Genomic DNA, 13,105 nt, shown 5'->3' on the forward strand with positions numbered 1-13,105 from the left:
ACCGTACCACCTGCCCCAGCGCGCGGGGGAGCACAATGCGCCCCTGTTGTAGTGATGTTGAGCGAGTCCGCCCTCGCAGCGCACATAGAAGGACGGACCCAAGTGCGGCGGGGGGGGGGGGGGGGGGGGGTACATAGCTATAAATATATAACGAGTGCGGGCCGCCGCGGGGTGTACTTACCCCTCACCCAGGAGTCACGTGACCGCAGCGCGCCTTCCCGCAAGTGCCGCGGTGACGTCATCACCGGACCAGAGACCGTTACAGAAAGGAGATAACTACCGGTATGTGCCCCCTCACCCCCCCCTCACTCCCCCCCCTCACTCACCCCCCTCACTCACCCCCCCCCTCACTCACCCCCTCACTCACCCCCCCTCACTCACACTCACCCCCTCACTCACCCTCACATATGCAGGAGGGGGCGGTGCCAGTATGCAGGGGGGGCGTTGCCAGTATGCAGGGGGGGGCGGTGCCAGTATGCAGGGGGGGGCGGTGCCAGTATGCAGGGGGGGGGCGGTGCCAGTATGCAGGGGGGGCGGCGGTGCCAGTATGCAGGGGGGGGGGGCGGTGCCAGTATGCAGGGGGGGGGGCGGTGCAGTATGCAGGGGGGGGGGGCGGTGCCAGTATGCAGGGGGGGGGGGCGGTGCCAGTATGCAGGGGGGGGGGGGCGGTGCCAGTATGCAGGGGGGGGGCGGTGCCAGTATGCAGGGGGGGCGGGTGCCAGTATGCAGGGGGGGGGGCGGCGGTGCCAGTATGCAGGGGGGGGGGCGGCGGTGCCAGTATGCAGGGGGGGGGGGCGGTGCAGTATGCAGGGGGGGGGGGGCGGTGCCAGTATGCAGGGGGGGGGGCGGTGCCAGTATGCAGGGGGGGGGGCGGTGCCAGTATGCAGGGGGGGGGGCGGTGCCAGTATGCAGGGGGGGGGGCGGTGCCAGTATGCAGGGGGGGGGGGCGGTGCCAGTATGCAGGGGGGGGGGGCGGTGCCAGTATGCAGGGGGGGGGGGGCGGTGCCAGTATGCAGGGGGGGGGGGGCGGTGCCAGTATGCAGGGGGGGGGGGGGGCGGTGCCAGTATGCAGGGGGGGGGCGGTGCCAGTATGCAGGGGGGGGGCGGTGCCAGTATGCAGGGGGGGGGCGGTGCCAGTATGCAGGGGGGGGGGCGGTGCCAGTATGCAGGGGGGGGGGCGGTGCCAGTATGCAGGGGGGGGGGGCGGTGCCAGTATGCAGGGGGGGGGGGCGGTGCAGTATGCAGGGGGGGGGGGCGGTGCCAGTATGCAGGGGGGGGGCGGTGCCAGTATGCAGGAGGGGGGCGGTGCAGTATGCAGGAGGGGGCGGTGCCAGTATGCAGGGGGGGGGGCGGTGCCAGTATGCAGGAGGGGGGCGGTGCCAGTTTGCAGGGGGGATGGCGGTGCCAGTTTGCAGGGGGGGGCGGTGCCAGTATGCAGGGGGGGGGGCGCGGTGCCAGTATGCAGGGGGGGGGGGCGCGGGTGCCAGTTTGCAGGGGGGGGGGGGGCGGTGCGCGGTGCCAGTATGCAGGGGGGGGCGGTGCCAGTATGCAGGGGGGGCGGTGCCAGTATGCAGGGGGGGGGGGCGGTACCAATTTGCAGGGGGGCGGTGCCAGTATGCAGGGGGGGGTGCCAGTTTGCAGGGGGGGCGGTACCAATTTGCAGGGGGGGGGGCGGTGCCAATTTGCAGGGGGGGGGGCGGTGCCAATTTGCAGGGGGGGTGCCAGTTTGCAGGGGGGGGCGGTACCAATTTGCAGGGGGGGAAGGGGGGGGCCAGTTTGCAGGGGGGGCGTGGTGCCAGTTTGCAGGGGGGCGTGGTGCCAGTTTGCAGGGGGGGGGCGGTGCCAGTTTGCAGGGGGGGGGTGCCAGTTTGCAGGGGGGGGGTGCCAGTTTGCAGGGGGAGGGCGGTGCCAGTATGCAGGGGGGGGGCGCGGTGCAGTATGCAGGGGGCGGCGGTGCCAGTTTGCAGGGGGGGCGGTGCCAGTTTGCGGGGGGCGCGGTGCCAGTTTGCAGGGGGGGGCGGTGCCAGTTTGCAGAGGGGGGGGCGGTGCCAGTTTGCAGGGGGGGGGGCGGGTACCAGTTTGCAGGGGGGGGGGGCGGTACCGGGGGGGGGGCGGTACCAGTTTGCAGGGGGGGGGCGGTACCAGTTTGCAGGGGGGGGGGGCGGTACCAGTTTGCAGGGGGGGGGCGGTGCCAGTTTGCAGGGGGGGGGCGGTGCCAGTTTGCAGGGGGGGGGCGGTGCCAGTATGCAGGGGGGGGCGGTGCCAGTATGCAGGGGGGGCGGTGCAGTATGCAGGGGGGGGCGGTGCCAGTATGCAGGGGGGGGGCGGTGCCAGTATGCAGGGGGGGGGCGGTGCCAGTATGCAGGGGGGGGGCGGTGCCAGTATGCAGGGGGGGGGCGGTGCAGTATGCAGGGGGGGCGGCGGTGCCAGTATGCAGGGGGGGGGCGGTGCCAGTATGCAGGGGGGGGGGGGCGGTGCCAGTATGCAGGGGGGGGGGGCGGTGCCAGTATGCAGGGGGGGGGGGGGCGGGTGCCAGTATGCAGGGGGGGGGGGGCGGTGCCAGTATGCAGGGGGGGGGGGGCGGTGCCAGTATGCAGAGGGGGGGGGCGGTGCCAGTATGCAGAGGGGGGGGCGGTGCCAGTATGCAGAGGGGGGGGCGGTGCCAGTATGCAGAGGGGGGGCGGTGCCAGTATGCAGAGGGGGGCGGTGCCAGTATGCAGGAGGGGGGCGGTGCCAGTATGCAGGAGGGGGGCGGTGGCCAGTATGCAGGGGGGGGCGGTGCCAGTATGCAGGGGGGGGGCGGTGCCAGTATGCAGGGGGGGGGCGGTGCCAGTATGCAGGGGGGGGCGGTGCCAGTATGCAGGGGGGGGCGGTGCCAGTATGCAGGAGGGGGGCGGTGCCAGTATGCAGGAGGGGGCGGTGCCAGTATGCAGGAGGGGGCGGTGCCAGTATGCAGGGGGGGGGGGCGGTGCCAATATGCAGGAGGGGGGCGGTGCCAGTATGCAGGAGGGGGGCGGTGCCAGTATGCAGGAGGGGGGCGGTGCCAGTATGCAGGGGGGGGGGCGGTGCCAGTATGCAGGAGGGGGGCGGTGCCAGTATGCAGGAGGGGGGCGGTGCCAGTTTGCAGGGGGATGGCGGTGCCAGTTTGCAGGGGGGGGGCGGTGCCAGTTTGCAGGGGGGGGGCGGTGCCAGTATGCAGGGGGGGGGCGCGGTGCCAGTATGCAGGGGGGGGCGCGGTGCCAGTTTGCAGGGGGGGGGGGCGGTGCGCGGTGCCAGTATGCAGGGGGGGGGCGGTGCCAGTATGCAGGGGGGGGCGGTGCCAGTATGCAGGGGGGGGGGGGCGGTACCAATTTGCAGGGGGGGCGGTGCCAGTATGCAGGGGGGGGTGCCAGTTTGCAGGGGGGGGCGGTACCAATTTGCAGGGGGGCGGTGCCAATTTGCAGGGGGGGGGCCGGTACCAATTTGCAGGGGGGGTGCCAGTTTGCAGGGGGGGGGGCGGTACCAATTTGCAGGGGGGGAAGGGGGGGGCCAGTTTGCAGGGGGGGGCGGGTGCCAGTTTGCAGGGGGGCGTGGTGCCAGTTTGCAGGGGGGGGGGGTGCCAGTTTGCAGGGGGGGTGTGCCAGTTTGCAGGGGGAGGGCGGTGCCAGTATGCAGGGGGGGGGGCGCGGTGCCAGTATGCAGGGGGCGGCGGTGCCAGTTTGCAGGGGGGGCGGTGCCAGTTTGCGGGGGGCGCGGTGCCAGTTTGCAGGGGGGGGGCGGTGCCAGTTTGCAGGGGGGGGGGCGGTGCCAGTTTGCAGGGGGGGGGCGGGTACCAGTTTGCAGGGGGGGGCGGTACCAGTTTGCAGGGGGGGGGGGCGGTACCAGTTTGCAGGGGGGGGGGGCGGTACCAGTTTGCAGGGGGGGGCGGGTACCAGTTTGCAGGGGGGGGGGGCGGTGCCAATTTGCAGGGGGAGGGGGCGGTGCCAATTTGCAGGGGGTGGGCGGTGCTAGTTTGCAGGGGGGGGGTGCCAGTATGCAGGGGGGGGGGGCGGTGCTAGTTTGCAGGGGGGGTGGCGGTGCCAGTTTGCAGGGGGGGGCGGGTGCCAGTATGCAGGGGGGGGCGGTGCCAGTATGCAGGGGGGGTGGCGGTGCCAGTATGCAGGGGGGGTGGCGGTGCCAGTATGCAGGGGGGGGTGGCGGTGCCAGTATGCAGGGGGGGGGGCGGTGCCAGTGTGCAGGGGGGGGGGCGGTGCCAGTTTGCAGGGGGGGGCGGTGCTAGTTTGCAGGGTGGGGGGCGGTGCAAGTTTGCAGGGGGTGGGCGGTGCTAGTATGCAGGGGGGGGCGGTGCTAGTATGAAGGGGGGGGTGGTGCCAGTTTGGGGGGGCGGTGCCAGTATACAGGGGGGGGGGTGGTGCCAGTTTGTGGGGGGGGGGGCAGTATGCGGGGGGGGCAGTTTGTGGGGGGGGTGGTGCCAGTATACGGGGGCGGTGCCAGTATGCGGGGGGGGGCAGTTTGTGGGGGGGGGGGCGGTGCCAGTTTGTTTTGTTCCATACTCTGCCCGAATGTTACACACATTTTGTCAAAAAAAGACAGACCTGAGTTTTCACCAAAACAGGCAAACTTCAGCCCAAGCGATGCGGTATCACAAAGGCTATTAATGTCAATTAATATTACAGTAATGTGTAATATTTTTATAGTATAATTGCTCTCACACCGGTGCTGTGGGATATGTCGGCCCTTTATGGATAAATTATAATACATTTCATGACCCTATCATCATTTTGATTCACTCGGCAGTTTTACGCGTAGCTTAGAATTGTAGCCTTAAAATATCGCGGTTTATCGGTATGTATGGGATTGAGATGTCGCGGTTTATCGGTATATATGGGATTTAGATATGGCGGTTTATCGGTATGTATGGGATTGAGATGTCGCGGTTTATCGGTATGTATGGGATTGAGATGTCGCGGTTTATCGGTATATATGGGATTTAGATATGGCGGTTTATCGGTATGTATGGGATTGAGATGTCGCGGTTTATCGGTATGTATGGGAGTGAGATATCGCGGTTTATCGGTATGTATGGGAGTGAGATATCGCGGTTTATCGGTATGTATGGGACTGAGAGAGCGCGGTTTATCGGTATGTATGGGATTGAGATATGGCGGTTTATCGGTATGTATGGGATTGAGATATGCCGGTTTATCGGTATGTATGGGATTGAGATGTCGCGGTTTATCGGTATGTATGGGATTGAGATATGGCGGTTTATCGGTATGTATGGGAATGAGATGTCGCGGTTTATCGGTATGTGTGGGACTGAGATATCGCGGTTTATCGGTATGTATGGGACTGAGATGTCGCGGTTTATCGGTATGTATGGGATTGAGATGTCGCGGTTTATCGGTATATATGGGATTGAGATATGGCGGTTTATCGGTATGTATGGGATTGAGAGAGCGCGGTTTATCGGTATGTATGGGATTGAGATATGGCGGTTTATCGGTATGTATGGGTTTGAGATATGGCGGTTTATCGGTATGTATGGGACTGAGAGAGCGCGGTTTATCGGTATGTATGGAACTGAGATATGGCGGTTTATCGGTATGTAGGGGATTGAGATATCGCGGTTTATCGGTATGTATGGGACTGAGAGAGCGCGGTTTATCGGTATGTATGGGATTGAGATATGGCGGTTTATCGGTATGTATGGGATTGAGATATCGCAGTTTATCGGTATGTATGGGATTGAGATCGCGGTTTATCGGTATGTATGGGATTGAGATGTCGCGGTTTATCGGTATGTATGGGAGTGAGATATCGCGGTTTATCGGTATGTATGGGATTGAGAGAGCGCGGTTTATCGGTATGTATGGGATTGAGATATCGCGGTTTATCGGTATGTATGGGATTGAGATGTCGCGGTTTATCGGTATGTATGGGAGTGAGATATCGCGGTTTATCGGTATGTATGGGACTGAGAGAGCGCGGTTTATCGGTATGTATGGGATTGAGATATCGCGGTTTATCGGTATGTATGGGACACAGATATCGCGGTTTATCGGTATGTATGGGAGTGAGATATCGCGGTTTATCGGTATGTATGGGATTGAGAGAGCGCGGTTTATCGGTATGTATGGGATTGAGATGTCGCGGTTTATCGGTATGTATGGGAGTGAGATATCGCGGTTTATCGGTATGTATGGGATTGAGAGAGCGCGGTTTATCGTATGTATGGGATTGAGATATCGCGGTTTATCGGTATGTATGGGATTGAGATATCGCCGTTTATCGGTATGTAGGGGAGTGAGATATGGCGGTTTATCGGTATGTAGGGGAGTGAGATATGGCGGTTTATCGGTATGTATGGGATTGAGATATCGCGGTTTATCGGTATGTAGGGGAGTGAGATATGGCGGTTTATCGGTATGTATGGGATTGAGAGAGCGCGGTTTATCGGTATGTATGGGATTGAGAAATCGTGGTTTATCGGTATGTATGGGATTGAGATATCGCGGTTTATCGGTATGTATGGGACTGAGATATCGCGGTTTATCGGTATGTACGGGATTGAGAGAGCGCGGTTTATCGGTATGTATGGGATTGAGATATCGCGGTTTATCGGTATGTATGGGATTGAGATATCGCGGTTTATCGGTATGTATGGGATTGTGATATGGCGGTTTATCGGTATGTATGGGATTGAGATGTCGCGGTTTATCGGTATGTATGGGATTGAGATATCGCGGTTTATCGGTATGTATGGGATTGAGATATCTCGGTTTATCGGTATGTATGGGACTGAGATATCGCGGTTTATCGGTATGTATGGGATTGTGATATGGCGGTTTATCGGTATGTATGGGACTGAGATATGGCGGTTTATCGGTATGTATGGGACTGAGATATCGCGGTTTATCGGTATGTATGGGACTGAGAGCGCGGTTTATCGGTATGTATGGGATTGAGAGAGCGCGGTTTATCGGTATGTATGGGATTGAGAGAGCGCGGTTTATCGGTATGTATGGGACTGAGATATCGCGGTTTATCGGTATGTATGGGACTGAGAGCGCGGTTTATCGGTATGTATGGGATTGAGAGAGCGTGGTTTATCGGTATGTATGGGATTGAGAGAGCGCGGTTTATCGGTATGTATGGGATTTAGATATCGCGGTTTATCGGTATGTATGGGATTGAGAGAGCGCGGTTTATCGGTATGTATGGGATTGAGATATGGCGGTTTATCGGTATGTATGGGATTGAAATATGGCGGTTTATCGGTATGTATGGGATTGAGAGCGCGGTTTATCGGTATGTATGGAACTGAGATATGGCGGTTTATCGGTATGTATGGGATTGAGATATCGCGGTTTATCGGTATGTAGGGGATTGAGAGAGTGCGGTTTATCGGTATGTAGGGGATTGAGATATGGCGGTTTATCAGTATGTATGGGATTGAGATATCGCGGTTTATCGGTATGTATGGGATTGAGATCGCGGTTTATCGGTATGTAGGGGATTGAGATATCGCGGTTTATCGGTATGTATGGGATTGAGATATGGCGGTTTATCGGTTTGTATGGGATTGAAATATGTCGGTTTATCGGTATGTATGGGATTGAGAGAGTGCGGTTTATCGGTATGTGGGGGATTGAGATATGGCGGTTTATCGGTATGTATGGGATTGAGAGAGTGCGGTTTATCGGTATGTATGGGATTGAGATCGCGGTTTATCGGTATGTATGGGATTGAGATGTCGCGGTTTATCGGTATGTATGGGAGTGAGATATCGCGGTTTATCGGTATGTATGGGATTGAGAGAGCGCGGTTTATCGGTATGTATGGGATTGAGATATCGCGGTTTATCGGTATGTATGGGATTGAGATGTCGCGGTTTATCGGTATGTATGGGAGTGAGATATCGCGGTTTATCGGTATGTATGGGACTGAGAGAGCGCGGTTTATCGGTATGTATGGGATTGAGATATCGCGGTTTATCGGTATGTATGGGACACAGATATCGCGGTTTATCGGTATGTATGGGAGTGAGATATCGCGGTTTATCGGTATGTATGGGATTGAGAGAGCGCGGTTTATCGGTATGTATGGGATTGAGATGTCGCGGTTTATCGGTATGTATGGGAGTGAGATATCGCGGTTTATCGGTATGTATGGGATTGAGAGAGCGCGGTTTATCGTATGTATGGGATTGAGATATCGCGGTTTATCGGTATGTATGGGATTGAGATATCGCCGTTTATCGGTATGTAGGGGAGTGAGATATGGCGGTTTATCGGTATGTAGGGGAGTGAGATATGGCGGTTTATCGGTATGTATGGGATTGAGATATCGCGGTTTATCGGTATGTATGGGATTGAGATATCTCGGTTTATCGGTATGTATGGGACTGAGATATCGCGGTTTATCGGTATGTATGGGATTGTGATATGGCGGTTTATCGGTATGTATGGGACTGAGATATGGCGGTTTATCGGTATGTATGGGACTGAGATATCGCGGTTTATCGGTATGTATGGGACTGAGAGCGCGGTTTATCGGTATGTATGGGATTGAGAGAGCGCGGTTTATCGGTATGTATGGGATTGAGAGAGCGCGGTTTATCGGTATGTATGGGACTGAGATATCGCGGTTTATCGGTATGTATGGGACTGAGAGCGCGGTTTATCGGTATGTATGGGATTGAGAGAGCGTGGTTTATCGGTATGTATGGGATTGAGAGAGCGCGGTTTATCGGTATGTATGGGATTTAGATATCGCGGTTTATCGGTATGTATGGGATTGAGAGAGCGCGGTTTATCGGTATGTATGGGATTGAGATATGGCGGTTTATCGGTATGTATGGGATTGAAATATGGCGGTTTATCGGTATGTATGGGATTGAGAGCGCGGTTTATCGGTATGTATGGAACTGAGATATGGCGGTTTATCGGTATGTATGGGATTGAGATATCGCGGTTTATCGGTATGTAGGGGATTGAGAGAGTGCGGTTTATCGGTATGTAGGGGATTGAGATATGGCGGTTTATCAGTATGTATGGGATTGAGATATCGCGGTTTATCGGTATGTATGGGATTGAGATCGCGGTTTATCGGTATGTAGGGGATTGAGATATCGCGGTTTATCGGTATGTATGGGATTGAGATATGGCGGTTTATCGGTTTGTATGGGATTGAAATATGTCGGTTTATCGGTATGTATGGGATTGAGAGAGTGCGGTTTATCGGTATGTGGGGGATTGAGATATGGCGGTTTATCGGTATGTATGGGATTGAGAGAGTGCGGTTTATCGGTATGTATGGGATTGAGATCGCGGTTTATCGGTATGTATGGGATTGAGATGTCGCGGTTTATCGGTATGTATGGGAGTGAGATATCGCGGTTTATTGGTATGTATGGGATTGAGAGAGCGCGGTTTATCGGTATGTATGGGATTGAGATATCGCGGTTTATCGGTATGTATGGGATTGAGATGTCGCGGTTTATCGGTATGTATGGGAGTGAGATATCGCGGTTTATCGGTATGTATGGGACTGAGAGAGCGCGGTTTATCGGTATGTATGGGATTGAGATATCACGGTTTATCGGTATGTATGGGACACAGATATCGCGGTTTATCGGTATGTATGGGAGTGAGATATCGCGGTTTATCGGTATGTATGGGATTGAGAGAGCGCGGTTTATCGGTATGTATGGGATTGAGATGTCGCGGTTTATCGGTATGTATGGGAGTGAGATATCGCGGTTTATCGGTATGTATGGGATTGAGAGAGCGCGGTTTATCGTATGTATGGGATTGAGATATCGCGGTTTATCGGTATGTATGGGATTGAGATATCGCCGTTTATCGGTATGTAGGGGAGTGAGATATGGCGGTTTATCGGTATGTAGGGGAGTGAGATATGGCGGTTTATCGGTATGTATGGGATTGAGATATCGCGGTTTATCGGTATGTAGGGGAGTGAGATATGGCGGTTTATCGGTATGTATGGGATTGAGAGAGCGCGGTTTATCGGTATGTATGGGATTGAGATATCGTGGTTTATCGGTATGTATGGGATTGAGATATCGCGGTTTATCGGTATGTATGGGACTGAGATATCGCGGTTTATCGGTATGTACGGGATTGAGAGAGCGCGGTTTATCGGTATGTATGGGATTGAGATATCGCGGTTTATCGGTATGTATGGGATTGAGATATCGCGGTTTATCGGTATGTATGGGATTGTGATATGGCGGTTTATCGGTATGTATGGGATTGAGATGTCGCGGTTTATCGGTATGTATGGGATTGAGATATCGCGGTTTATCGGTATGTATGGGATTGAGATATCTCGGTTTATCGGTATGTATGGGACTGAGATATCGCGGTTTATCGGTATGTATGGGATTGTGATATGGCGGTTTATCGGTATGTATGGGACTGAGATATGGCGGTTTATCGGTATGTATGGGACTGAGATATCGCGGTTTATCGGTATGTATGGGACTGAGAGCGCGGTTTATCGGTATGTATGGGATTGAGAGAGCGCGGTTTATCGGTATGTATGGGATTGAGAGAGCGCGGTTTATCGGTATGTATGGGACTGAGATATCGCGGTTTATCGGTATGTATGGGACTGAGAGCGCGGTTTATCGGTATGTATGGGATTGAGAGAGCGTGGTTTATCGGTATGTATGGGATTGAGAGAGCGCGGTTTATCGGTATGTATGGGATTTAGATATCGCGGTTTATCGGTATGTATGGGATTGAGAGAGCGCGGTTTATCGGTATGTATGGGATTGAGATATGGCGGTTTATCGGTATGTATGGGATTGAAATATGGCGGTTTATCGGTATGTATGGGACTGAAAGCGCGGTTTATCGGTATGTATGGAACTGAGATATGGCGGTTTATCGGTATGTATGGGATTGAGATATCGCGGTTTATCGGTATGTAGGGGATTGAGAGAGTGCGGTTTATCGGTATGTAGGGGATTGAGATATGGCGGTTTATCAGTATGTATGGGATTGAGATATCGCGGTTTATCGGTATGTATGGGATTGAGATCGCGGTTTATCGGTATGTAGGGGATTGAGATATCGCGGTTTATCGGTATGTATGGGATTGAGATATGGCGGTTTATCGGTTTGTATGGGATTGAAATATGTCGGTTTATCGGTATGTATGGGATTGAGAGAGTGCGGTTTATCGGTATGTGGGGGATTGAGATATGGCGGTTTATCGGTATGTATGGGATTGAGAGAGTGCGGTTTATCGGTATGTATGGGATTGAGAGAGCGCGGTTTATCGGTATGTATGGGATTGAGATATGGCGGTTTATCGGTATGTATGGGATTGAGATATCGCGGTTTATCGGTATGTATGGGATTGAGATATCGCGGTTTATCGGTATGTATGGGATTGAGATATCGCGGTTTATCGGTATGTAGGGGATTGTGATATAGCGGTTTATCGGTATGTATGGGACTGAGATATCGCGGTGTATCGGTATGTAGGGGATTGAGATATCGCGGTTTATCGGTATGTATGGGATTCAGAGAGCGCGGTTTATCGGTATGTAGGGGATTGAGATATCGCGGTTTATCGGTATGTATGGGATTGAGATGTCGCGGTTTATCGGTATGTATGGGATTGAGATATCGCGGGTTATCGGTATGTATGGGACTGAGATATTGCGGTTTATCGGTATGTATGGGATTGAGAGAGCGCGGTTTATCGGTATGTATGGGACTGAGATATTGCGGTTTATCGGTATGTATGGGATTGAGATGTCGCGGTTTATCGGTATGTATGGGATTGTGATATGGCGGTTTATCGGTATGTAGGGGAGTGAGATATGGCGGTTTATCGGTATGTATGGGATTGAGATATCGCGGTTTATCGGTATGTAGGGGAGTGAGATATGGCGGTTTATCGGTATGTATGGGATTGAGAGAGCGCGGTTTATCGGTATGTATGGGATTGAGATATCGTGGTTTATCGGTATGTATGGGATTGAGATATCGCGGTTTATCGGTATGTATGGGACTGAGATATCGCGGTTTATCGGTATGTACGGGATTGAGAGAGCGCGGTTTATCGGTATGTATGGGATTGAGATATCGCGGTTTATCGGTATGTATGGGATTGAGATATCGCGGTTTATCGGTATGTATGGGATTGTGATATGGCGGTTTATCGGTATGTATGGGATTGAGATGTCGCGGTTTATCGGTATGTATGGGATTGAGATATCGCGGTTTATCGGTATGTATGGGATTGAGATATCTCGGTTTATCGGTATGTATGGGACTGAGATATCGCGGTTTATCGGTATGTATGGGATTGTGATATGGCGGTTTATCGGTATGTATGGGACTGAGATATGGCGGTTTATCGGTATGTATGGGACTGAGATATCGCGGTTTATCGGTATGTATGGGACTGAGAGCGCGGTTTATCGGTATGTATGGGATTGAGAGAGCGCGGTTTATCGGTATGTATGGGATTGAGAGAGCGCGGTTTATCGGTATGTATGGGACTGAGATATCGCGGTTTATCGGTATGTATGGGACTGAGAGCGCGGTTTATCGGTATGTATGGGATTGAGAGAGCGTGGTTTATCGGTATGTATGGGATTGAGAGAGCGCGGTTTATCGGTATGTATGGGATTTAGATATCGTGGTTTATCGGTATGTATGGGATTGAGAGAGCGCGGTTTATCGGTATGTATGGGATTGAGATATGGCGGTTTATCGGTATGTATGGGATTGAAATATGGCGGTTTATCGGTATGTATGGGACTGAAAGCGCGGTTTATCGGTATGTATGGAACTGAGATATGGCGGTTTATCGGTATGTATGGGATTGAGATATCGCGGTTTATCGGTATGTAGGGGATTGAGAGAGTGCGGTTTATCGGTATGTAGGGGATTGAGATATGGCGGTTTATCAGTATGTATGGGATTGAGATATCGCGGTTTATCGGTATGTATGGGATTGAGATCGCGGTTTATCGGTATGTAGGGGATTGAGATATCGCGGTTTATCGGTATGTATGGGATTGAGATATGGCGGTTTATCGGTTTGTATGGGATTGAAATATGTCGGTTTATCGGTATGT

General features: G+C 54.3%; 1 protein-coding gene across 1 annotated transcript in view; it reads left to right on the plus strand.

Annotated features, from left to right (window-relative positions):
• The first annotated feature begins 116 nt into the window (after window positions 1-116).
• The window catches only part of LOC142486343 (uncharacterized), a 39,290-nt gene continuing 26,301 nt past the window's right edge, over window positions 117-13,105 (plus strand). The window contains exon 1 of the mRNA XM_075584969.1: window positions 117-282. The gene's annotated coding sequence lies outside the window, so the exon portion shown is untranslated. The remainder of the gene's footprint in view (window positions 283-13,105) is intronic.

Source organism: Ascaphus truei, unplaced genomic scaffold (genome assembly GCF_040206685.1).
Source record: "Ascaphus truei isolate aAscTru1 unplaced genomic scaffold, aAscTru1.hap1 HAP1_SCAFFOLD_827, whole genome shotgun sequence".
Classification (NCBI taxonomy): domain Eukaryota; kingdom Metazoa; phylum Chordata; class Amphibia; order Anura; family Ascaphidae; genus Ascaphus; species Ascaphus truei.